We start from the raw sequence: 23,730 nt of genomic DNA, 5'->3' as shown, positions 1-23,730 counted from the left end.
CAGGAAACTCTTTTCTATGAGGTTCTCAAGGAAGAAACAGGCCTGTAATCCAAGCACTTTGGAGGCCAAGGTGGGCGGATCACCTTAGGTTGGGAGTTCAAGACCAGCCTGACCAACACGGTGAAAGCCAGTCTTAAAAAAAAAAAAAGAAAAGAAACAGGCTGCCCAGCCCCAACTGAGAACATGACCCCATCCTCCCTTCTCTCAAAGCCATCACCCTCCATCCTCTCTTGAAGCCACTCCAGCCCCCTTAACTCCTCGTTGGCAGCCCCCAGCTCAAAGCCAGGGACTAGCTTCCCTGGTCCTGGGTTTCCCTGCATGCCCAGCCTGGGGGTCAATACTCTCTGAATGCCTGGTGAGTGAAGGGAGGCCGGCCTGCCTCTCTGTGACCTAAAAGACAATCTCTTTAGCTCCTTCTAAAGCCGGGGGCCTCGGGTTCCCTATTTTAAAATACTTTGAGGTCCATGGGCTGACTCCTGAGCCATCCTGTGCACATGTGCCCTCAGCTTGGTCACACGCAGGCACACACAGCACGTGCTTACACCAACAGATGCATAGGATGACAGCAAGGTTTCAACAGCTGACCGTGCCACGGAGCCCACACTCACCTGGGCTGGGAAAAAGACAGGCATTGCAGGAGGCTCTAGCCACAGAGACTCTGGTACAAGTGAGGCCCCTGCAGGAAGGAAGCCGGTGCCTTGCCACCCTCGAAAGGCAGGACTCCACCTCTTGGGGAGCTGGAGATGCTGGGGGTCACCCCTCACCTGACAGGCCTTTTGATCAGCTCCACAGACATCCAGTCCAGGGCTCAGCCTGCCCCAGTGGCATTTGGAAGTCCTTCCTAAGATCTAACTTAAATCACCCATCTCTTCATTCAGTAAACGTTCTCCACCCATGTCATGCCCTGGTAGAAGGAAGGTGTGCTGGGCCACCTGGGGCTGTGTGTGGTGTGGGGGTGGATGAAGAAAGTGGCCTTGGTGTCTACCACTGGTGGCGGGTGGGGAGGCTTCCAGGATCCCTGGGTGGCTCAAACCGTGGTCATTCCCAGGATTCTGTTTTCTCGGCCAAATAGGGCCTGGTGCAGGCGGGAAACCCTGCCACCTCCCTCTGCCACCCAGTCCAGTGAATGTCTGCCTGACCTCACTGGTGGGGTGGAACTCCACCCGGGACTTTGGTCCTGTCCAGGGAGCCCATTTAACCACTCAGGGCTTTAGTGAACTCCCCACCCACGCTGCATCCTGAAACAGCAGTGTATCTTCAGGTATTTATCTGCCCTTCTCTCAGAAACCTCTTCCCGCCCCTGAGGCATCCTACCCAGATCCCCTGCCCCACTGCCTGACATCCCACCGGTAGGGATCCTTCCTCAGTGTTTAGGTGTTCTCTGTGTGGGGTTGCTATTACAAACCCCAGTTCCAGAGATACGGATCTCCCCTACCACTCTGCCCTTCACACCCTGAGTCCCAGGGACTGAAGCTGGAGGTTCCAGTGGGGGCTGGGGAGAGCCTGTCACCCTCCATGCAATCAGCCGAGTGTGGCATAAATGACCCACGAGTCCCGGGGCCTGGCACAGGAGATGCTCAGGCCCAAGAGTGAGGTCACCTGGACAGGGAGGCCCAGGGAGGGGCCAGGCAGGGCGAGCCTGGGCTCCCACACTGCAGAGCCCCTCTGGCAGGCTGCGGTGGGACCTGGCAAGCCCTGCCTCCGGACCTCAGCCGAGCTTGCAACACCAAGCATCTGCTGGGGAAGGTGGGGAGCTGCCACAGAGCCTTCCCTGGGAGACTGACCCAGATTTCTCTCTCCCTCCCTCCCTCTGCCACACAGGAGTACTGTGTGTGCATGAGTGTGTGTGCGCGTGCGCGAGTGTGTGTGTGTGTGTGTGCACGTGTGTGTGCATGCGTTTGCGTTCTCAGCCCTGGCAGGCAGAGGGGTGGAAAGGGAGGAGGCTTGCTGAAAGCTCTGGGAAATGAGACAGAAATCCTGCCCAAATCCCTGGCCGCTGTCACTAATAGCTGAAATACGCTCTTGACAACAAGGTGACAGTCCCTGGATGCAGGGGCCTGGCCTTGCCGCCAGGAGCTGGTGCCCCAGGCCTGTCTGTTATTGGTGGGCCCCAGGCATCGTGGATGGCGAGGGGGTCATGGCCCAGCCCTGTCCCCATCCTTTGGCACTCCTGACATCTTCTTTCTAGGCAGTGTCCCACAGTTTTCCCTGGCGCTTCTCTGGGAAGCAGTGAGCTCCTGGTCAGGAGGGCAGTACACGTGGCGGGGGAGGGTAGGTCAGGACCCTGTGGCAGGCACTCGGGTATGGGCAGGGAGGTGGCTTGCACAAAAGAGAGCTGGAGGGCTCCTCCCAGCCTGAGCTTTCCCTTGATGCCTCCTTCTATCCACAGTGCTGGCCACCAGGAGCCCCCACCCCGTCCAAGTTGGCTGGCCTTCCTCCCAGGAAGCTAAACCTCAGGACTCAGGGGGATGTCCTTGAGAAGCGCCAGCGAGGGCTGGACCCAGGCCTGAGAGCAGCAGTTTCTGGAGCATCTGACTCCAGTGGGAGGGGAAGGGTGTGTCCCTGCGGGGCTGCCGGCGATGGCGGGGGTTCTTGTGCACACATACAGATACAGAATTGTACTTCAAGGGACATGCTCCTTCAGACTTGTGAGCACACAGCCGTATACACGTGACACACATACGGAGACCTGCATGTACAAACAAAGGCATGCCTGTACACCCGAGTGCCTGAGCTCGTCCAGAGGTGGGCACACACCTGGGCATACAGGTGGAGGTGTGCCTATATCTGCCCTTGCACACGCGGGCAGGAAACACTTGCTTCCCTTGTGGGCTACTCTGAGCCTCGTGAGGTGTGTGAGAGGCATTTTCCCCAGAGATCGTCCATGGGATGTTCAAGCCAAATCCTGGCAAAGCTTCCATAGTTGACTCCAGAGGCAATCCCTCTCCTTGGCCAGCACTCCATGCCCCTCGCCCAGCCCTCGGCACTCTGGTGGACCCTGTGCCATGTCCTTCCAGCCAGGCCTTTCCTGCCTTGCTCCACGCTTGGCAGACACCGTGCTCTGCCCTGACTCCTGAGAGCTAGAGCCCTGCTCCTCCTTGAGGCCTCCAGCATCCTCTCCTGCTCACCCACGGCTTGTGTCACCCTGGGTAGGGCTCTGCCACTGTCTGGGCCTCAGTCTCTCTTCTGCCTATTGGCAGGGCTGCTTTGAGGGCAGGGAACTCTGAGAGCTAGGAGACAGGTGAGTGCCACCACAGTGGCGAGTGCCCTCCAGGCCAGCCCCAACCCACAGCGGCCCTTCCCTGCACCCAGGGCTATCCTCTGTCCTCACACATCTCCTCCACAGCTAGCTGGCTCAGTTGCCATGCCAGGAATCCCACCCACCTGCAGACGCTGACCTGCCCACCCTCACCCTCCACTGGGCAGGTAAGGTGAGAGGTTGAGTTGACCCGCCTCCAGGCTGCCCTGCATGTGTCCTGGGCCCTTTCAGACCCAGGGCCTTGGCACAGGCTGTTCCCTCTGCCTGTGGTGCCCGCTCCCCTCCGTCAGCCTAAAAGCACCTTCTTTTCCTCAATGAATCCGTTCAAGTGTTTGCTCTTCCGTGCAGCGCTCCGCCCCCGTCCCAGCCACCCCCACACAGTGCTTTGGTGCTGGTTCACTGAGCAAGTTTTCCCCAGCACTGGTCAGCCCTGGCTATGCTTCCCCACCACCAAAGCCATGGGCTCCCCCAGGGCACAGCAAGGACCTTCTCATCTCAGCGTGTTCAGACCCTCCGGAGGGCCTGGCCCAGAGCACACAGCGTCCAGCAAGTGGTGGCTGAATGAATGAATGAGTGAATGAGTGAATGACATGGACATGTGGATATCTTTGCCAAGTCCTGTCTGTGAGCTGTCACAAGCTTCCCAGGTCCCCTTTGAGGGGGTGCTCCTTGGTGGCAGGGCTGCCTCTCTCTGCCAGGGAGTCGTGCAGTCAGAGGCTCACCTCTCGTTCCGCAAACACCCTTGGCGGAGGCGCTGTGCTCAGAAAGTGTGCAGTGCTCCTGGGGGAACCCGGGAGGGAGCCACGGGGCCTGTGTAATACAGAGCTATTACACAGGCCGTCATGCTACCCTCATCTGCCGGTTACCGTGAGCCGGCACTGGGCTAGGGGCTGGGGAATAGCTTCTGCCTGAGGGGCGTACAGGGGAAGAGATCAGGTGAAGGAAATGACGTAGGTGCTGAAGCTGGAGGCAGAGGAGGGGGACGGCTCAGCGGGAGAGCCTGGGAGCCACACAGCCTGATTCATGCTGCCCACCACCTAAGAACCTCGTGACCTGGAGCAGCTAACTTAATTTCCTTGCATCTCAGTTTTCCTCATCTGTACAATGGAATGGTAAGTGTATTTACCCCATAGCATTGTTCTGAGCATCAAATGCTTGTAAGATGCTTTTAACAGTGCCCGGGACATCATAAGTACTCCAAAAACAAGCCCTGACACTCTGAGTCATTGGATCATTAGTTCAGGGCGGCCCTAGGCTAGGCATGCAGCAAATGGGCAGGCTGGTAGCACAGGAGGCAGTCAGGTGGCAAGGGCCAAGGAACTCCGCCTCCCTGAATGATAGGTGGCTTGGCTTCTTGTGCTCAGGGAAGCAAAGGATCTAAAGAAGGCTGGCCAGAGGGACACTGAGATGAGCCATGTGGCTGGGGGACAGGATCCTGACCCAAGAATTCTGTGAAGGAGAAGGAGGAGGGGAAGCCTGAAGCGGAGGGGCAAGGAGAGTCTGGGGTCTGGGAGTGCCAATCCTAGCCTTTCTGCTCCTAATAAATAATGCATGGATGAGGGGCATGTGTAGTGCCCCACAGGAAAGGGCTGTGCTTGCCTCGCTGTGGAGGTCAGCACCAGCAGAGCTGTGCAAATCGGAGTGTAGCCGGGCAAAAGGGAGGAGCAGGGCGGAGGCGCAGGAGCGGCTCTCCCACCTCTGGCTATCTGGGCCACCCTCAATGGAGCCCTTCTAGGCTGCGGGCGCCTCGGGCCAAGGTTTGTGGACCTTCCCAGGGATGTGGAGCCTGCTCTTCAGGCCAAGCCATCCTAGCAGAATAGGGAGGGGTGAGGGGCCGTGGGGTGAAGGAGGCGGCTGGGGAGTATACGAGACGAGGTGAGCTCCCAGGGGCTGGGCTCCAGGACAGCAAGTCCCTGGTGCGGGAGGGAAGTGGGTGGACTTTCTTCCTCTGCTCGGCCCTGCTGCTTCTCCTGCTTTCTATCTAAGGCCACCCACCCCCATCCCACCATCAGCCTTGTCAGTGTGACATTAATGGGCTGACATTAACAAGCCGGAGCTCCTCCACTTGTCTGCCAGGTCGAGCCTCAGCCGTGGAAGAATTGCTAACTACAGCCACCATAAGGAAATATCAATGATGGACATCAATATTATTGCCTCCTGCATCCCTGCCTGTTTATTTGGAGATGAAAAGAGGCCTGGGGCCATCTCTCCAGGAGGAAGCTGAGTGATGACAGAGTGGAGAAGAGCTGCACGTGGAGACGCGGGCATCCTCCAGCTGGACCCATTCACGAAACCAGGCCCCGTCTCCTCTAGGCAGAGTCCTCCCCACTGAGGGCCCAGGGCTAGGGCTGGGGCTAAGAGCAAAGGAACCTGTGCAGGGAGGAGGAACCAGTGATCCTGCTCCCAGCCTTGGTCCACCAAGTGACTGCATGCATGTCTCTTTGTGCCTCAGTTAACTCATCTGACAAATGGGTACGAGAATTCCAGTCTTGCCTACCTTGTGCAATGTGGGGAAGTGAACGAGGTGCAAAATCAGGGTTGTAGAAAGGCGACCCATGGTGCAAACGCAGCGGCTTCTCGGACTGGAGGAGACAAGTGGGGGAGCTGAGCAACGGGTCGGCACCAGCAAAGGGCTGGACATGTCCCAGCTCAGCAAACGATCTGAAGCAAATATCCTCCCGACCATCCCCTACCAAGCACTTTGTCGGAAATCAAACAAACTCTAAACACAAACACCAAAGCCAGAGAGAAGAGGGGAGAGCTTGACTCAACGGCGCAGCTGCTGTCTGGGGTCTCCGAGCCCCAGAGCCTGCGGGGACTTGCAAGACTTCCAACCCACACCCCAAACCCTGCATGTAATGCCAGTCACAGGCTGAACTCTCTGGCAGGGCAGCCCTTCACCCGCTGAGAGAATCTCCCAGACATGCACACCCTTATTCAGAGAAACAGGGGTCCAGCTGAGAAGCCCCTTTCGAGACCACCTGGACAGCCTACACCTGCACTACACTTGTCAGGGCCACGACGCACGCGCAGGAACTTGTCCACACGGCAAGTTCATGAGGGTGTGCACTGACCAGAAACTGGCAAGCACACACACACAGAAACACAGCCCCAAACACAGAGACACACCTGGAAACATACACTGCACGGTATCCAACACACATGTACACACACAGGGGAGCTGCCCTGGGGAGTGCAGGGGGGAAGACACACACGCACACACATACACACACACATACACACACGCACAGACACACACGCGCACACAGACACACACCCACACAGACACACACAGATACACACACACAGACACACACACACACACACACAGACACACACACACACACAGACACACACACACACACACACAGACACAGACACACACACACACACAGACACACACACAGATACACATACACACAGACAGACACACACACACACACACACACACACACACACACACACACACACACACACAGAGCGTCTTAGGCCCAAAGCTGGGTTCTTCCTAGCCCTTGGGAACCTCTCCCTGCTGAGAAGGAAATAAAAAACCCATGTGGTCTTCAGACACACGTGGCCTCTCAAGCCACAGACAAGCCAAGCAGTAGCAACGAGACTGGTTGGGAAGCAAAGCCCGGCGTGGCCTGAATATCTCGCAGGAGATTTTGCTTCACAGAAAATCCCTTCTTCACCGCTGTGCACATCAGGGTATAATCACCCATTAGGTAGCAGAGCAGAAACCTGGGAGGGTGTGTGCACAGCTTCCGGTCTGGGCCATCACTGGGCCTCTGCCTCTGCTGCAGTCCTGGCAAGGGCCATCCTGTCTCTCACCTGCCCCCATCAAGGTCCAGAGGGAGGACAGCTGGCTGCCATTTTGGGACATGGAGTGTCCTAGCTTAGGGTCGCCTCTGCCCCAGTCCTCAGACTGTGCCAGCCCCTAGCTGAGGAAGGGCCAAAGTCCCCCATCCCTTTGCCCATCACGGTCCTTCCCCCAGCTCTTCAGCAGGAGCACAGAACCACGGCTCACCTCACTCCCTCATCTTCCCCCTTCCCCTCTCCAGCCCATCAAGGTGTTTGTAGTTCTCTGAGTGAATGGCAGGAAAGACTGACAGGTACACACCACAGGAAGGGAGACAGGACATCCTAGCTGGGCCTGGAGACCCTGGAACACCCTCCCTCGGTCCTTTTGTCCTAGAAAATGTCCACACAGGCTAAGCTAAGCTCAGATTGTATCTCCTCCAGGAAGCCCTTGGGGACTGCTCCCACGGTCAGGAGCCTTCTCTGGCTCCCATAGCCCACTGTGTTCCTCTCCATCACTGCTCAGTAATCACAGGCTGAAAACACAGATGCCTACGGGGGCTGAGGAGGGGACGAAAGTGAGTGAAGGGGCAAAGGTCATGCAACGGGAATGGGCAGGGCTTGCAAACTGGAGGGCATGCCCCTGTCTAAGGCCTTTTGAACCACACCGTCTCATGGTCCAGCAACTTCACACCTAGAAACCGACCCAGGAAAACTGAAAACACTTGTGCACAAGGGTTCACAGCAGCATTATCCACAATAGCCAAAAAGTCAAAACCGCCCAAATGCCCATGAATGAATATATAAACAAAATGTGTTACAGCCATACAATGGAATACCATTCAGCCAAAGAAAGGAATGAGGCACCGATAGATACACACGAGAGCACGACGAACCTTAAACACTGTGTGCTGAGCGACGGAAGCCAGGCAAAAAAGCCCACATGTTGTATGATTTCATTTCTATGAAATGTCTAGAATATGCAGAGCCAAAGACACAAAAGTGGATTTGTGGGTGCCAGGGCCGGGGAGGAGGGGAGAATGGCAGGAACTGCTAAAGGGTGCAGGGTTTTCTTTTGGGGTAATGAAAATCCGCTGGAATTACATAGTGGTAAGGGTTGCACAATTGGGGATATGCTAAAAACCACTGAACGGTGTGCTTTAAAATAGTGACTTTTATGGCACGTGGGTTGGATTTCAATTTTTAAGAACCGAATTGTTTAAAATGGAACAACACCTCCACAAGCACATGTGTGTCTGCGGCCTCTCGTTTTCAGCCTCTAGTTTACACATTTGTCTCCCTCACAAGAGCGGAAGCTCCAGGAGGATGGGGCCCTACCCGAGGCACAGCCATGGTCCCCAGAGCTGGCATCTCAGGGCAGGCACTTGAGCCACGACAGGGACCCCAGCAACGTGCTAACCCAGAGCACACTTCATGCTCTGTAAAGCCTCTGGTCCGGAGCCACGGCCCAGTCTCAGGTGAAGTCACTGAGGCCCAGGCTCAAGGTCATTTGCCCTAAGGTCACTTGACAAGCTGGAGGCAGAACTGGGCATAGAAGCCAGCCCTCCAGACTCGGTGCAGCAGGACCCGGGGGCTGGCCGCTGCTGGGCAGGGGAAAGTAGAAGGCAGGCAGCTCTGCAGCTGTTTCCTGCCTCAAGGCTCCAGATCTCCGGGGCCTCAGAATCAGGTCCACCTGCTGGATCTGGCCTCAATCCCCTTTGACAGACAAGCACCACCCCAGCGCCTCCAGCTCAGGCCCTGTCTATCATCCCTCCAGCCTTTGCTCACACAGGGTCCCCTTCCTGGAAGGCTCGCTCAGGCTTCCCAGGCACCAGGCACACTTCCTCCCTGCCCAGAAGCCTTACTTCATCACCACCCGCCCCTCCCACAGGGCCCCTCCCCAGCTGAGCCCTCGTAGCCCCTCTGGGAGGGTGTGCAGGTAAGTACAAGGGAACAGCTGGACGTGCACCTGACTGCGGGGCCACCCGGGACCTGGGCCAGCCTGGAGCTAGAAGCAAGTCTGACTACCAGCGACTAGGTGCCAGGCCAGGGTTGCCTGGCAGGGGAAGGGAGGGAAAAGGGGAGAAGAGAGAAGAGGGGGAAGGTGGGGGGGAGAGAAGGAGAGGGATAGGGAGGAGAAGGGGCGAGAAGGGAGGAAGGAGGAGAAGAAAAGGCGCGGGAGGACATGGAGAGGAAGGAGGGGCCGCTCTTAGCCCCAGGGTCCCAGGAAGGCTAAGCCAGAGCCCAACACGGCAACGGTGACGGGGCTGTGGGGCAGCCGGTTACCTTCAGACACACGATGACACCCAAAGAACAGATCGGTCCTCCTGGGCAGAGTGAAGTTAAGCGGAGAGGAAGCCCCTTTGGGGGAGAGGCCCCAACTTTAGACCAGCAGTCACGCCTCCTTCCTACTCCCCCTGCCCCTACGCAGCAGTGAGGTGGGGAGCAGCATACAGCAGGAAGACGGTCCCAGCCTGGTAGCCACCTGGGCCTCCTGCTGTGTCCCAGTTCAGCCTAAGGAGCTCAGCCACCCTCCTGGGTGACCTCCGAGGTCAGACCCTCCTGACTGTGGTTGTAGACTGAGCCTTGACCCTGGCAGGGTGGACTGGCCCCCAGGGAACTGGAGGAGGCCCCAGATGGCTCACTCTCTCCTCCTACGCCACAGGGCTGGGTGACAGATCTGGTCTGTGGGTGTCAGAGACAGGTCCTGGCTCTGAGTGACCGCTGGCAGCTGGGCCCGAGGTGGCTCATGGGTGGCTGATTTCCTGACCTTCTTGAGACCAAACATATGACCAGCCTCTGCCTCCTCCTCCTAAGGCCAAGCACATGGGTACAGGAACACAGCAGGTGTCTAATAGATGCCAGCTCCCTCTCTGAACCCCAGCCCCAAGTTTCCTCAGAGAAGCTGCTACTCCTGTCCCCACGCCCCCAGGTCTCCCCACCTCCCCTCCACGTGGACTCAGTGTGTCTCCTTCTCAGGCCTGGGTGAAGCTGTGAATCCCCTCCCCGCCTCCCCTCCCTCCTAGCCTTTCCCAGCCCAGATACATATCACACCAGCCCCCATTCAGTGTCCTCAGCTGGCTGTCAGTTAATCCCTGCAGAGGTGTTAACTGATAATTAAGATGTTAGCTGTAAACTTAACGTGTGATTCCCTGCCAGGAGTATTTTGGTCTTAACAGGTTGCTTTTAGAATGGGAAAACCTTCAAGGCCCAGCCAAATGGCAGGCAGGGATGCAGAGCGGGGTGTTGGCGGGCATTCTGTGCCTGGAGCCCTTCTAGCCTCCAGAACCCCCTCCTCATCTCTGGCTTCACTGAGAACAGAAGGCAGGGGTAGGAACCCGGAGCTCTGCCTTCAAGTGTCAGCCCTGCACCTGTGAGACGACGATCCTGGACATGAGATGAAACCTCTCAGAACCTTAGTTTCCTTGTCAGCAAATGGTGAGACAGAACACCGACCTTGCAGAATTGCAGGGCAAACTGACCAGGCTGACAGGTAAGGCCCTGTATGCTCAGCACACAGGAGCCCTGAGAGCTCCCCTCATCCCCGACTTCCCTCTGCTTCTTCCCAAACTGAAGGTAACTGTGTCAGCTTCCACTTCTCCCGCCTCCTCACACCAACTCCAATCAATCTATCCAATCTGTTAGCAATAGGATTTCTATTGGCTGTACTGTGAGCATGCACGTGGAATCCATCCACTTCTCCCCACCTCCACCAAGACTCCCTGGTTCAGGCCTCCACCACCTATTCCCCGTCAGATCTCCCTGCTTCAGTGAAAAGCCAGGTGATGGCAAAGGGAGCTGAACCCGGGATGCCAAGCCTCCTGCAGCCAAGGTACTTTGCGGGCGTGCCGTGCAAGACAGAGCCCGAGCAAACGCAGACAGTGAAAGCAGGACAGCAACGGGTGGCAGGGATGGCAGCTGCCGGAGGGGTCTGGTGAAAACGTAATTCCAATCATGCCACATCAGTATGCAGAACCTTCCGTGGCCTTCCCCACTTCATTCTGGGTAACAGCCAAGTCCTCCAGGTGGCCCACAGGCCCACGTGATGGGGGTGTGGTCCATGTCCGGTGGCATGGCCCACTCGCCCCCTCGCTCACCCTGTTCCAGCCGCACCAGCCTTCTTGCCATGCCCGCACAAGCCAGGTCTGCACCTGACTCAGCATCCTCAGACCTGCTGTTCCTGCTGTCTGGAACGCGCTTTCTGCCAAACATCCACTGGACTCAGTCTCTCACTTCTTGCAGGTCTTTACCTAAATGCCACCTCTCAGATAGACCTTCCCTGACAACCGTGTCCAAGTCACCCAGCACTTCCCATCCCCCTCCTCTCCTTGATTTTTTCACCCTAGCACCTAACACTCCCACACACGCGCTGTATTTTTCCTTGTCCGTATCTCCTCCGTCACAGCTTACGTTCCTTGGAGCAGGTATATTTTGTCAGTTTTGTTCACTGTGTGGTCCCTAACCAAAACCATGTCTGACACATAGTAGGTGATTAGTCAATACTTCCTGAATGAGTGGATACAGAAGCAGAGGACTTGACATGAACAAGCAATTTACAAGTGAAGAAATAGAAATGGCCAACGAGCATATACAAATATGCTCAACCTCATTAACAGTTTAAGAAACACAAAGTAAAATCATTTTTATCTGTCAAATTGGCAGGGATTAAGTGATTAATAATTCCTGTGATTGGCAAGGGTGAGGGAATGGGGCATTTTGCACACAGTTTGTAGGAGCATAAATCGGCCCAACCTTCTGCAGGGTGATGTGGCTGTCCGGAACAAATCAAAGGTGGAAATATGGGCACCCTGTGACTCAGGAAGTCCACTTCCAGAAACACTCCCGAAAGAACTATAGCACAAGCACAAACAGATGTGCAAACCCAGAGGTTCCCTGAGTGAGGTTTATAAATAGCCAAGTGCCAGAAACAACCTCAATGGCCGCCAATGGGATTAATCATCGATGAATAATTTGCAGACCATCATACAGTGGATATACAAGGATGGGGAAGAGCTCTATGGAAGGAGCTGGGATGAGCCACATGACATACTGTTGGGTAAAAATCAAGTGCTGGAGCAGTATTACTACTATGAGCCCATGTTTTTCCTTTTAAAATATGTTGATAAGTACATCAAAAAAAAGCCTGAAAGGGGTATATCAAACTAGTTATCAGTGCTAGCTCTTGGGAGGAAAAGACTGCAGAACGGACTTGAACTGCATGCTTTAACTCCCTAGAGACAGACGGATAGCTAGACAGATGCACAGATAGGTAGATGATAGATGCATGGAAAATAGATAACAGAGAGAGAACAGATTACCTTAATCAGAAAAATGATTCTGCTTAGGGAGAAAATACCTTCTGCGGCTCCCCAATATCAAAGGGTACAGAAGTAAGCCAATCCAAGCCCTTCGTAACCTGTCACTGCCTCAGCCCTGTTGCCCCTATCCCCACTGTGGCTCCCCAAAGTGCTCTGCGTTCCAAGCTCACGAAGCAATTTTCTATTCCTGGTTCCTTTCACAGCTCCATGCCTGTCTCACAGCTCTGTTCGCAGGCACAAAGGCCCACCCTGCCCCATCCCATGACTTCCTCAGCCTGGACTCTGCTGTCCGAGAGTCAGAGGGGGGAAGATGAGGAACTATACAGCACTCCCAAAGATCAGGACTGCTGCCCTGCCCCCAGCCAGAACCGCCAGGTCTCTGCTCTAGCGATGGCCTGCAGCAGTGGGGGGATCAGGAAATGCCCCTTGATTGTGGCCTGGGCAGGCTGGCTGCAAAAGGCACTGGAGGCAGCTGATCTAAGGAGGCCAGGGTGAGCCCAGCAGGGAGGTCTGGCCAGAGAAGGAGGGAGACTGGGGGTTCAGCCCCCACAACTTGGGTTGCCAGATTTGGCAAATAAAATTGTATGTGCCATGTAGTAGTTGAGATATATTTACACTGAAAACTTATTTGTTGTGTGTCTGAAGTTCCAATTTAACTGGACATCAGTATTTTTTTCTGGCAACCCTAGCTGCTTCCGCATCCCATCCCTTGGGTGACTTGGCACCAGGCAGAAAGCCCTTCACCTGGGATGTCCGGAGTGTTGGAGAAATACCCCCTCTCAGGCTCCCCACTCTGAAAGTTGAGACAGGCTCGTTCTGGGTGCTGGCAGATGTCCCACGGAGAGCTGGTAACTTCCAGAGTAAGTGCCATCGGGCAGTACACTGGGCAGTGGGGTAAAAAGCCAGGCGAAGGCAAAGGGAGCTGAACCTGGGATGCAAAACCTCCTGCACTGGTGCGCAGCACAAAACAGAGCCTGAGCAAACGCAGACGGCGAGCACGGGACAGCGACGGGGTGGCAGGGACGGCGTGGCCCAGTGCCTCTCAGCATCCCAGGACGCAGCCTAGGGAGGAAGAATGGCCGCGGGGTGGCCTTCCTTCGCAGGGGTCAGGAACTCCTCCACAGGAGGCCCCCTGCTGCCAGGGCCTTCAAACGCCACACTGTGTCCCCCACCATGGCCCCTGGCAGGGGCTCATTCACTAAAGGCCGGCCTGAGTCGGGGGACCTGGTCCTCAGACCCAGAGCGTCCCACCCAGCACAGAAGCAAGAGGCCGGTGAGCCCACCTTGCTCTCCCCTACCTGGGTCAGATGGCGTCAGGAGGCAAACAGACTGGCCTCTGGGGGCCTGGGGCACTGCAGCCTGTCCGTCGAGGTCCCAGCATGCACTGTGGAGGAAGAGCGGGAAGGTCAGTGGGGCAAAGACGGGGCTTCCTGCTACCCTGGGTGAGACCCACTCAGCAGAGCTCCCCAAGGGGGATCCCACTGCCCAGCCCTGCAGGGTTCAGTGCTGCCTCTCAGCACAGCACGGGCTCCTCAGCGCCACCCCACCCACTCCCCAGCACCCTGGAGTGTGGCCAGTCCTTGAATCACATCCCGGCGAGCATGAACACCCTGGTCTGGCATTCAAGCCCCTGCTAAGCCCCTAACCTTCTCACTGCCTCTCCGTGTCCTCCAAAGGTCAGCCCCACCTCTGCAAGTTTTGTTCAAGTGCACAGACACACAGATGGACAACCCCACCCCATTCTCTCTGGAACTCTCATTGTTACCAACAAATCGGTCCCCTGCCTCCTGAAAGCTTCGCTTATATGTCTTCAGCCCCAGTACCCCTCAATACCCTCAGCAAGGTCGCCAAGGATCCCATCTGCACCCCTAACCCTCCCGCCTCAGCCTGTGGTCTCCAGCAGCTGACCCCCTTTGGAAACACTCTCTCTCCGTGACCCCCCGATCCACCCTTCCTCTCTTCACTGCACCCCATCATGCATCCTAGACATGGCCGCAGGTGGTTTCCCTCCCTCCCTCCTCCCTTCTCCCAGACCATCCTGTCCACACCTGTGCTTCAATCACCCTCTGTCTATGCCCCCAGTGGCACCCACTATGCCTAGAGAAGAGTGAAGCCCCTTAACCTGGCCCACAGGGCACTGTCCAACCCAGTCCTGACCTATGGGCCACCCTCCCCTCCTTTCCCGGCCACACAACCACCTGCCACCTCCTCAGAAATCCCTCCGTGACCGCCTCCTTCTCAGTGTCTCCAATGTCCTCCATAGGTCAGCCTGTAGGAAGCCGTCCTCACCGTGTCTCACTGCCCTGACTGACTGACTTGTCATTTGGTTTTCCTTGTTTCAACAGTCCTACCGCAAACTTTTTCCATCAGGATTACTGAGGTATAATCACCCCACAGTAAACTGACCCTCTCTAGTGCACAGTCTGAGTTTTGACAACAGCGTGTGGCTGTGGAACCACTACGGCCACCAAGGTAAGAACAATCCTATCACCCCCAAATCCTTGCCTTCTGTCTCTTTGCAGTCAACTCCCTCCAGCCCCCACTCCTGGCAACCACCAATCAGTTTTCTGCCCCTGTCATTTTGCGTTTTCCAGAGTGCCATTCAAATGGTGTCATCTCAGTGAAGCCCTCTGAGTCTGGTTTTGTTCACCTAGCATAATGCATTTCTGATTTATTAATATCTGTGTTGCCTCTTGAATCAGAATATCTTTTTTGTTGCTGTGTAATACTCCATTCTTTATCCATTCAGCAGCTGAAGGGCATTTGTGTTATTTCCAGTTTTTGGAGATTATGAATAAAGCCACTATAAATACTCACATATAAGTTTTTGTATGAATGTAAGTTTTTTATTCTCTTGGGTAAGAACCTAACAGTAGAATTGCTGAGTTGTGTGGTAAGCATATTTTTAACTTTATAAGAAACTGCCAAACCGTTTTCCAAGTTGGCTATACCATTTTGCATTCCCACTAGTAACCTAGGAGAGTTCCAGTGGCTCTGTACCCTTGCCAACACTTGGTATTATCCATTTTCAAAGTCAGTGTAACGATATGTAGTGGTATTGCATTGTGGTTTGTGCGTGCCTGTGTGTGTGTGTGTGTGTGTGTGTTGTTGTTGTTGTTGTTGTTGGTGTTGTTTTTGAGACAGAGGAGTCTCAATCTGTCACCCAGGCTGGAGGACAATGGCATGATCATGACTCATTGCAACTTCCACCTCCTGGGTTTAAGTGATTCTTCTGCCTCGGCTTCCGGAGCAACTGAAATTACAGGCACCCGCCACCACACCCGGCTACTTTTTGTATTTTTAGTAGAAACAGGGTTTCACCATGTTGGCCAGGCTGGTCTTGAACTCCTGACTCAGGTGATCCACCGCCACGGTCTCCCAAAGTGCTAGGATTACAGGCGTGAGCCACCACGCGCAGCCAGCATTGTGGTTTTAATTTGCATTTCCTTAATGACTAATAATGATGAGCATCTATCTTCCCATGCGCCTGATTTATTTTTTTAGTGCCGTTGCTACTGGAGATTAGCATCTTACTTTAATTATTTACCTATTTATTTTCCATCTCTCCCATCACATGTGAAAGCAGAGAACTTGGTATTCATTCCCCAACACCTAGAATAGCATCTGGTAGTGGATAATGACGATGACAATGATGTGGTGACGATGGCTGTGGAGGTGGTGACAGCTAACATTTATAGCGCCCTTAGCGTTTGCTGGCACCATTCGGAGCACTTTACTCATAACTCACTTAGTCCTCACAATTGCTCCAAGAGACAGAGATGCTACCATCACCCCCATTTTACAGAAGGGAACACCAAGGCAGAGAGAGGCAACTAGCCCAAGGTCACACAGTTAATAAGGGGCTGAGCCAATCCTTGATCCCAGGTGTTTTGGAGTCAGAACCCCCGACTAGGTCCTTGGCCGAGCCATAAACGCAGCACCCACGGAGGGATCCATGGTCCTGTAAACTCTGGATCTGGAAGCTCCCTGCTTAGCTTCCCACTAGAATCCATCCCCTTCCTCACTTTCCGGAGAGCGTAGATGTGATCAGGACATTACAATTACACAGCCATAGCAACCACTCGATATGCCCCAGGTGGAGGGAATAAACAGGAGTCACGGCCTTGGCTCTTCTGAAACCTGGCTCTGAGAATGGTCCCATAACAGCCTTTGTACCAGAGAATTTTATTGCTCACTGAATGTCAGCACATCTTCTTGGCATTTCCTCAGCCCCTTTAGAGTCAGTTGGGCCATATGAGAAGTTCTGCCCGACGGGCTGTGAACAAAAGTGATGTCTGTCATTGCTGAGCCAAAGCATTTCAGAGCCCGCGTGTGACCTCATCAGTATCTCTTCTCTGCCGTGGTGACTGGAGGCCACATGTTCTGGAAGGTCCTACAAGATGATGGAGCTCCTGGCAGCTCAGGTCCCTGAGCAGTTGTGTGGCCAGAGCTCCATCTCCCTGCCTACTTCCCACACCAGCATGGAATGTGAGTTCATGTGGTAAACGGAGGAAGGAAGAGAGCCTTTGACGCATTACATCCCTGAGGCTTCAGAGGGTGCGGGTCACTGCAACACAAACTTGCCTATCCTACAACCCCACCTTGGGGACAGGTCACCTTGCTGCATTTGTTGTTAGAACATGTTTGGATGACTCTCCTGGGGAGAGAACTAAGCCCCATTTGGGAGCCTCTAAGCAACTACAACTTCAGTTTGGGTAGAATAATCTCAATTCTCAAGTTCAAGAGTTCCCTACCCACAAGGAAGACGGGGGACTTCCAGGTCCTGCAAGGGGCTCTACCAGCAGGACCTTCCCCACCTGGAGAAGGGAGGCGTGAACTGAGGCAGGTGGTGGCGTCTCCATGAGAGTGGGGCCTATGCTTACATTCGAGGGTCTGAACTTGACTTTAGGGCAAAGGCTGGGGCATCTTCAGTGCTTTATTCTCAACTCTGCTCCAGACCAGCTCCCAGAAAGACTCTGGAGCCCCCACCTCATTCGTCCGCAACTCAGGGGTATAAAGAAAACTCCCACAGGGCCTTGGAGCTGCAAGCTAACTTGCAGGGTGATATTTTGAACTTACTGGTGTTTTACTTTGGCAAAGATCACCTTAAACGTTGTGTGATCCTGTGGGACAGCATGAGGAACAGGAGAAGAGGCCATCCCCTAAGATAACAGGGGCACCAGCAGGCAACCCAGGGGAAAGCCCTTCCTGCTGAAAAACGCCCCTGTGTCTTCTCACTTTCCCCAATAAGTAAGACTTGGCCGCAGTGGAATCCACCCACCAAGAATCAACGGGTGTGACGGATCCAGTGCAACTGAAAACAAAGTCATTCCAGGAAACCAGCAGCCTCTGCTCCATACTCCACCTCGAGCATCTGTCTACTTGGGAGTTTGTTTGATGATGAGAAATTCATTTCTGTGGGTGTGTTGGGGGAGGGGGTAAAGGAGATGTGTTTAATTGGGTGCAGGCCTGAGGTTTTCACCCTGCTTGGACACCCTGCATCCACCATCATGGCCATAGCATTGGCTCAGGTACGCTTGAGATAAGGAACTGTCAGGGATCCAGGGATGGCTCATGGCTAGAGTGGAGTTAGCAGGGCTGGGGTCAGCTCAGACCCTCAGCTCCAAAGTCCACCAGAGCGTCTCACTCAGGGAGGAAGGGGTTGTAGGTTTCGACTCATGGTGTGGTTCAGAGCCCAGGCAATGCTGGGGTGAATGCACAGGCGCTTGAAAAATGCCTGACTAGAATCGCTTTGAGGGAGAAGTCCCTGAATGCAACATGAATCATTGTCCCCTGAATGATTTCCGCTGATTGATTGGGCTTTAGTTCATGGTCTGCCAAGGGTTTGGGGACTGAAAACAGAGGACAAAGGTTCAGAGGCAAATGGTAAAGGCAGTGCCTACGGGAATGCAGGAAGAGCTGGCACAGGAATGGGGGGACAGGTGGAGGGCAGGTGGGGGGAGGGGAGGGAGAAGGGGAGGGAGAAAGGGAGGGAGAAGGGGAGGGGAGGGCGGGAGGGAAAGTGGCCGACACCCAGGTGAGGGTGAGCACCATTGCCACTGCGGTTGTCATAATCATCACGGGCCCCAAAAATCGCACCCAGTGAGCCCCTGGCCTAAGCGCTTTCCTTCTGCTAACTCATTCGCTTTGCACACGTGCCGTTGAGGCAGGCGCCCTGACCATCCTGGTTTCCAGGATGGGGAAGCTGAAGCATGGAAAGGTGAAACGTCTTGTGAGGAATGGGGTCATTTCAAATGGCAGTCTGGCTCCAGCGCCCATCCCTACGAGTCCTTGATAACACCGCGGTGGTCAGGCTGGAGATGGATGGCAGCTCCTCCTGGATGGCACTGGCAGAAATTCTGTCTGTGGGTGGTCAGATCTGAGTTGGAGAAAACTTCCCCTTTCTGCCATTTACTAACTCTGTGACCTTCAGCAAGTTACTTACCCTTTCTGGGACTGGTTCCTTATCTCTAATGCCGTACTCATATGGCAGTAGAGATTAAAGGGTGTGTGTGTGTGTGTGTGTGTGTGTGTGTGTGTGTGTGTGTGCAGTGTCTCACACAGTGTTTCATAGAGAATAGGTACTCCACAAAAATCAGACACCCTGCCACGGGGCCATGGTACGGGGGCACCAATCTCCAGAATTTCCAAGCACGTACATATGTGCACATGTATGTGCTCCTATGTACATGTGTCTCTGACAAGGTGACCTGACCACTCGTGCACCAGCATGCATGTCCCTCCCTAGTCCTGCCCCCAACTCAGGGTGGTGGTGGCGTCAGCCACGGAGCACCCCAGGACAAACACCTAGGCATCACTCCAGAGTCCTCTCTTTCCTCTCTCACCTCGCATCCCATCACCACAGCCAGCCAATTCCTGAATGTTCCTCAAACTCATCTTCTCCCCAGTCCTCCCCACCCCCTTTGGGGCACAAAGGTCTCAGCTGCTTCCTATCCTCCTGCCTGCAGCCCCCCAGCCACCCCCAGCCACACAGTGGCAATCAGAATGGCCTTTCCCAGTCACAAGTATGACCTCATCCCTGCTCCACTTAAAACCCACCCAGGAAGCCTTGCTAGGCCAGACACGAAACTCCGAAGCCCTGAGGAGCAGCCTGACAGATTTGACTAAATAAAGATCTAAAGCCTCTCTATGGCCAAAGATACCACAGACAAAGTTAAAAAAGACAAAGAGAAGACTAGGGAAAATATTTCCAACACACAAAACAGACAAAAGTTTCTAAATTCCTAATGCACTAAAAGCTCTTTTATATCAATCAGAAAAAGGCAAAAAGAAAAGAAAAATGGGCAAAGGATGTGAGCAGTGCATTCACAGAGGAAGGAATGCCCACGGCGGCTGACTGCACGAAAAGACGGTCAGCCTCACCGCGGAGAAGAGAAGCAAGTGCTGAGACCACAGTGAGATATTTTTCTAGACTGGCAAATAACTGAAAGATTGAGGATGCTCAGCGTGGAGGACGGCATGGGGAAATGGCCCGTCTCAGGTACCAAAGGGGCAGCATCAGCTGGCCCAACTCTGGGAGGAGTACAGTTGCCAGAAAAACTAAGCCAGCAGACCCTTCACCCCGGCCACTCCACATCTAGAAATCCATCCTGTGGAAAGGCTTTCGGGTGTCAGCAAGATATATACGAGATGTTCCCCGAAGCATTATTTGCAAGAGTGAAAAATGGAAGACAACCTAAATATCCATCAACCGGGGACCAGTTACATAAATTATGCTTTGTACAAACAATGGAATATTAGGCAACGATTAAAAAGAACACAGCAGATCTGGGTTCCGTGACGTTGACTGATGCCCACAATATACTGGGAAGTGAAAAATGGAACTGGTGGGGTAATGTGCATGATAGAATTCCATTTCCTTTTCAAATAATATACAATAAATATGTTTGTAACAGCCCAGAAAATGTCCTGACAGGAGACACACCAGGCCAAAGGGGGTTTTTCTTTAAGGGCAAAAGGGATTTTTCTACTTTACAGACACACTTCTATATTGTTTCTGTTTTTTAATTTTGCTTGAGCAAATGTTGCTTTTATGGTAAAAAAGAAAAAATTCCTCATCCCATAACCCCTCACAGGCTACAGGACAAAGTTCAAACTCCCTGGCGTGGCACCCTAGGACCATGGGGACACAGACTCTGGGCACCCTCAGCTCTGGTCTCCCCCTGTTCTGGTCTTTCTTTAAATCCAGATGCTCCCAACTTTCTTACATGTCCCCAAACTGCCTCCAGGCCTTTGTCCTGCATGGCCCCTCTTCCTGGAAGGTCCTTTCCTGCCTCTGCGCCTCACCTTTCCAGTCACTGCTCAGTTGTCACCACCTTCTGGAAACTCTTCCCGAGCACTCCCCACACCCTGCCTTCGTGGGGCCCCTGATCCTGTAACATGTGACGGTGGTGACAGTCGAGACTTTGGATGGGCACAGCATTCACTGGGGGCTGTGCATGTGCCTTGCATTGTATTGACTCACTGAATCCACCTAGCAACCCTCTGAGATAGGTTTACCATCACCTCATTTAACAGATGGGGAAACTGAGGTACACAGGGGTTACATGACTTGCTCAAGTTCACACAGACAGTAATTAGAGGGAATAAGTCGACCTGGGCAGATGGTCCCATGCAGCCTTCTACTAGGGCTGAGCACATAGGACTGGAAGCCACTGGTCCCTGTAGCTGCCAGGCGCCAGGACTGGCCTATGAGCCCAAGGCTGGGATTTCCCTTGCCTCCCGCCCCCGCCCTCCCACCGATGCAGAACCTGGGCATGGTGGAGAATGCACCAAGGTCTGCTGGGGGCGAAAGCCAGCACCCATCCCCCCTAAGCCAGGGCTAAATTAGGCCCTTTGGGGGCTGGCCTCCTGGGTGGTGGGCTGGGTTGGGGGTGGGGACCAGCCCCAAAACAGCCAGCTGACCTAGGGCTGCCAAGGAAAGGGATGGGTTTGTAAAGGTGCAGTCACTCCCCAGGCAAGGGCCTTAGCGACCTCTCACGTACCGTACCTACTGTGTGCCAGGCCTAGGGGGCAACTGGCCTGGGAAGCCAGGGCAAAGAGACTCTCCTGCCCACCATGCAGCTGCCAAGTCAGACGCAGGGAGTGCGGGAGCCTAAGAGGGGTGAGCAACAAGCTCAGGGCGGTGCCCGGGGAGGGCTCTGGGTTCTGACTGGGTGAGGGTACACAGGGGTCTCCGTGAAGGCAGTGGCACTTGGGCCCAGCCTAGAAGGAAGGGGGGGTGTGCGCAGATGGAGTGGAGGGAGGGGAGCTCCAGGGGTCAAGGGCAGCTTAAGCAAGGTCCTGAAGGGGGTGGTATGGGGGGTGGGGGTAAGAGTCGTTGGCTGCGGCTGAAGCAAGGTGGGAAGCCGCAGGGGATGGGGTGGATGGGTATGCTAGAGGCCTTTGGTGAAAGACGGAGGAGAAGTTGTGCCTCCAGCCCAGCAAGGAAGGGGTGATCTGTGGAGGAGGCAGCTTGACTGAGGATCTGAGGATCTGAGCTTGTCAGGCCAGCTCTGCCTCTGCAGTTAGCAGTGTGCTGTGACCTGGTTCCAGGACCTTGGCTCCCTCACCTGCGGACGAGCAACGCAACCTCACAGGCTGCTGAGGGAACTAACTGAGGAACCAGGGAAGCAGTGGATATGTCTAGGGCATGGTGCTCCCTGGGGGTGTCGGCCTGTGGACCAGTGAACCTGTGTGCAAGCACGCCCCGAAGGCCTCCCATCTTGGGGTAAGTATTCAAACACATACAACCCTTGTTTAAAGTGTAACTTTAGGCAGGGTGCAATGGCCAACACCTGTAATCCTAACAGTTTGGGAGGCTGAGGCGGGAGAATCACTTGAGGTCAGGAGTTCGAGACCAGCCTGAGCAATAAAATGAGACCCCATTTAAAAAAAAAAAAAAAGCCAGGTATGGTGGTACACCTGTCATTCTAGTTACTCAGGAGGCTGAAGTGGGAGAATCACTTGAGCCCAGGAGATTGAGGCTTCTGTGAGCCGTGATCACAACACTGCACTCCAACCTGGGCCGCACAGTGAGACCCCATATCTAAAAAATAAATAAGTAAAAGTGTAAATTCAAGATAATGGGATTTCAGACTCTTTCCCTTGAAGCAATGAACTGCAGGAGGCAGAGCCCCATGATCCTGAGCAGGTCCCTCCCCGCCCGGGGCCTGGGCATCCCCAGGTGGGTGGTGGGCAGCCATCTAGCTATTGGGAAGCAGCTGGAGCATGGCGGGAGGGAAATGAGTGTGAGTGCCTGGAAATCCAGAGGGCTGGGACCCAGGGTGGGGAGGGGGAGGTGAAGGAGGCAGAAGACCCTCCTTCCTGGCTAGTCCTCAGCTCTGAGCCTGTGGTTGGAGGCCTCCGTCTGCTGTCTGTCCCCTGCCCAACCAAGGCCCTCCCCATTCCCCCTGCTCTGAGAACCCCAGCTGTGCTGGAAGCCCTGCCCCAGCCCTGGATGCCAGGCTGACTGGCCCAGGCTCCCCTGACTGGCTCCCCACTCCCGCCAATGCCCAGGTTATGTTCACCCAGGCGGGAGTGGAGGAGTCATAAAGAAGCCCCCAGCTCCTACAGGAAGTTCTCTCCCAGCAATACCAGGGTGCAGGCCTGGGGGCAGGCAAGGCCCAGGCACATGCACAGCCTGGCTACTTCAAGTTGAGGGGCATCGGGCAATGCCTGCGCTTCTGTTTCCTCTTCCACGAAATAGATACACGTGCCTCCCTTGCGAGGTGTCATCATCAGCCGGGCGCCCCCACACCATCGACCGTCTCACAGGTAAGTCCCTTGGTTCACCATGAGCTGAGGTGATCTAGGGGGTCACAGCCAATTATGCTGGGAGAACCACTTACCCTAGACTCCCTAAACTCCCCATGGGCACCATTCTCGCCTCCTCAGGGGCCCCACTGCAGCCTCCTCACTGGCGCCTGCCTCCAGCACCTCCATCTCCCACCTGCTGCCAGAGGGACACTCGGAATGCAGAGTCATGTCCCTGCCAGCCCCTGGACCTCCCCCACCTCAGCTCTGATCACTTGGTGCTCTCATCGCCTGCTTGCTTGTCACCTCCCTACCAGCCCTGTGGGTGGGGATCCTGTCTTATTCACCTAGGCAATTCCAGAGCCCTGTGCAGGGCCTGGCACAGGAGTCCTGCCCAGAGACAGCAGCCTTGGTAGTGGGATGGACAAACAGGGCCATTTACCCCTTCTACCCTGGCAGGCACCTGCTTCTCAACTGGCATATCCATAACAAAGCTGAGCTCAGTGTGGGGCCAGGGTTGGGGTCTGTGCAGGACCAGGATCAAGGTTCAGTCCTGTTCAGGATCAGGGCTCAGTGTGAGGCTGGGATCAAGGCTCAGCA

At 54.8% G+C, this 23,730-nt stretch overlaps 1 protein-coding gene across 5 annotated transcripts in view; it reads right to left on the bottom strand.

Annotated features, from left to right (window-relative positions):
• Window positions 1–23,730, bottom strand: part of LINGO1 (leucine rich repeat and Ig domain containing 1) — a 206,601-nt gene that overhangs the window by 49,775 nt on the left and 133,096 nt on the right. For 3 of the 5 annotated variants that reach the window (XM_032267305.1, XM_032267304.1, XM_032267306.1), the window contains one exon: window positions 13,674–13,759. The exons of the other annotated variants lie outside the window; for them this stretch is intronic. The gene's annotated coding sequence lies outside the window, so the exon portion shown is untranslated. The remainder of the gene's footprint in view (window positions 1–13,673; window positions 13,760–23,730) is intronic. 5 annotated transcript variants of the gene reach the window in all.

The sequence above is a fragment of the Sapajus apella genome, unplaced genomic scaffold (genome assembly GCF_009761245.1).
Source record: "Sapajus apella isolate SASKATOON/1434 unplaced genomic scaffold, GSC_monkey_1.0 scaffold168, whole genome shotgun sequence".
Taxonomy (NCBI): Eukaryota; Metazoa; Chordata; class Mammalia; order Primates; family Cebidae; genus Sapajus; species Sapajus apella.
Note: the sequence above shows the minus strand (reverse complement) of the source record. Positions and strands in the feature narration are given on the sequence as shown.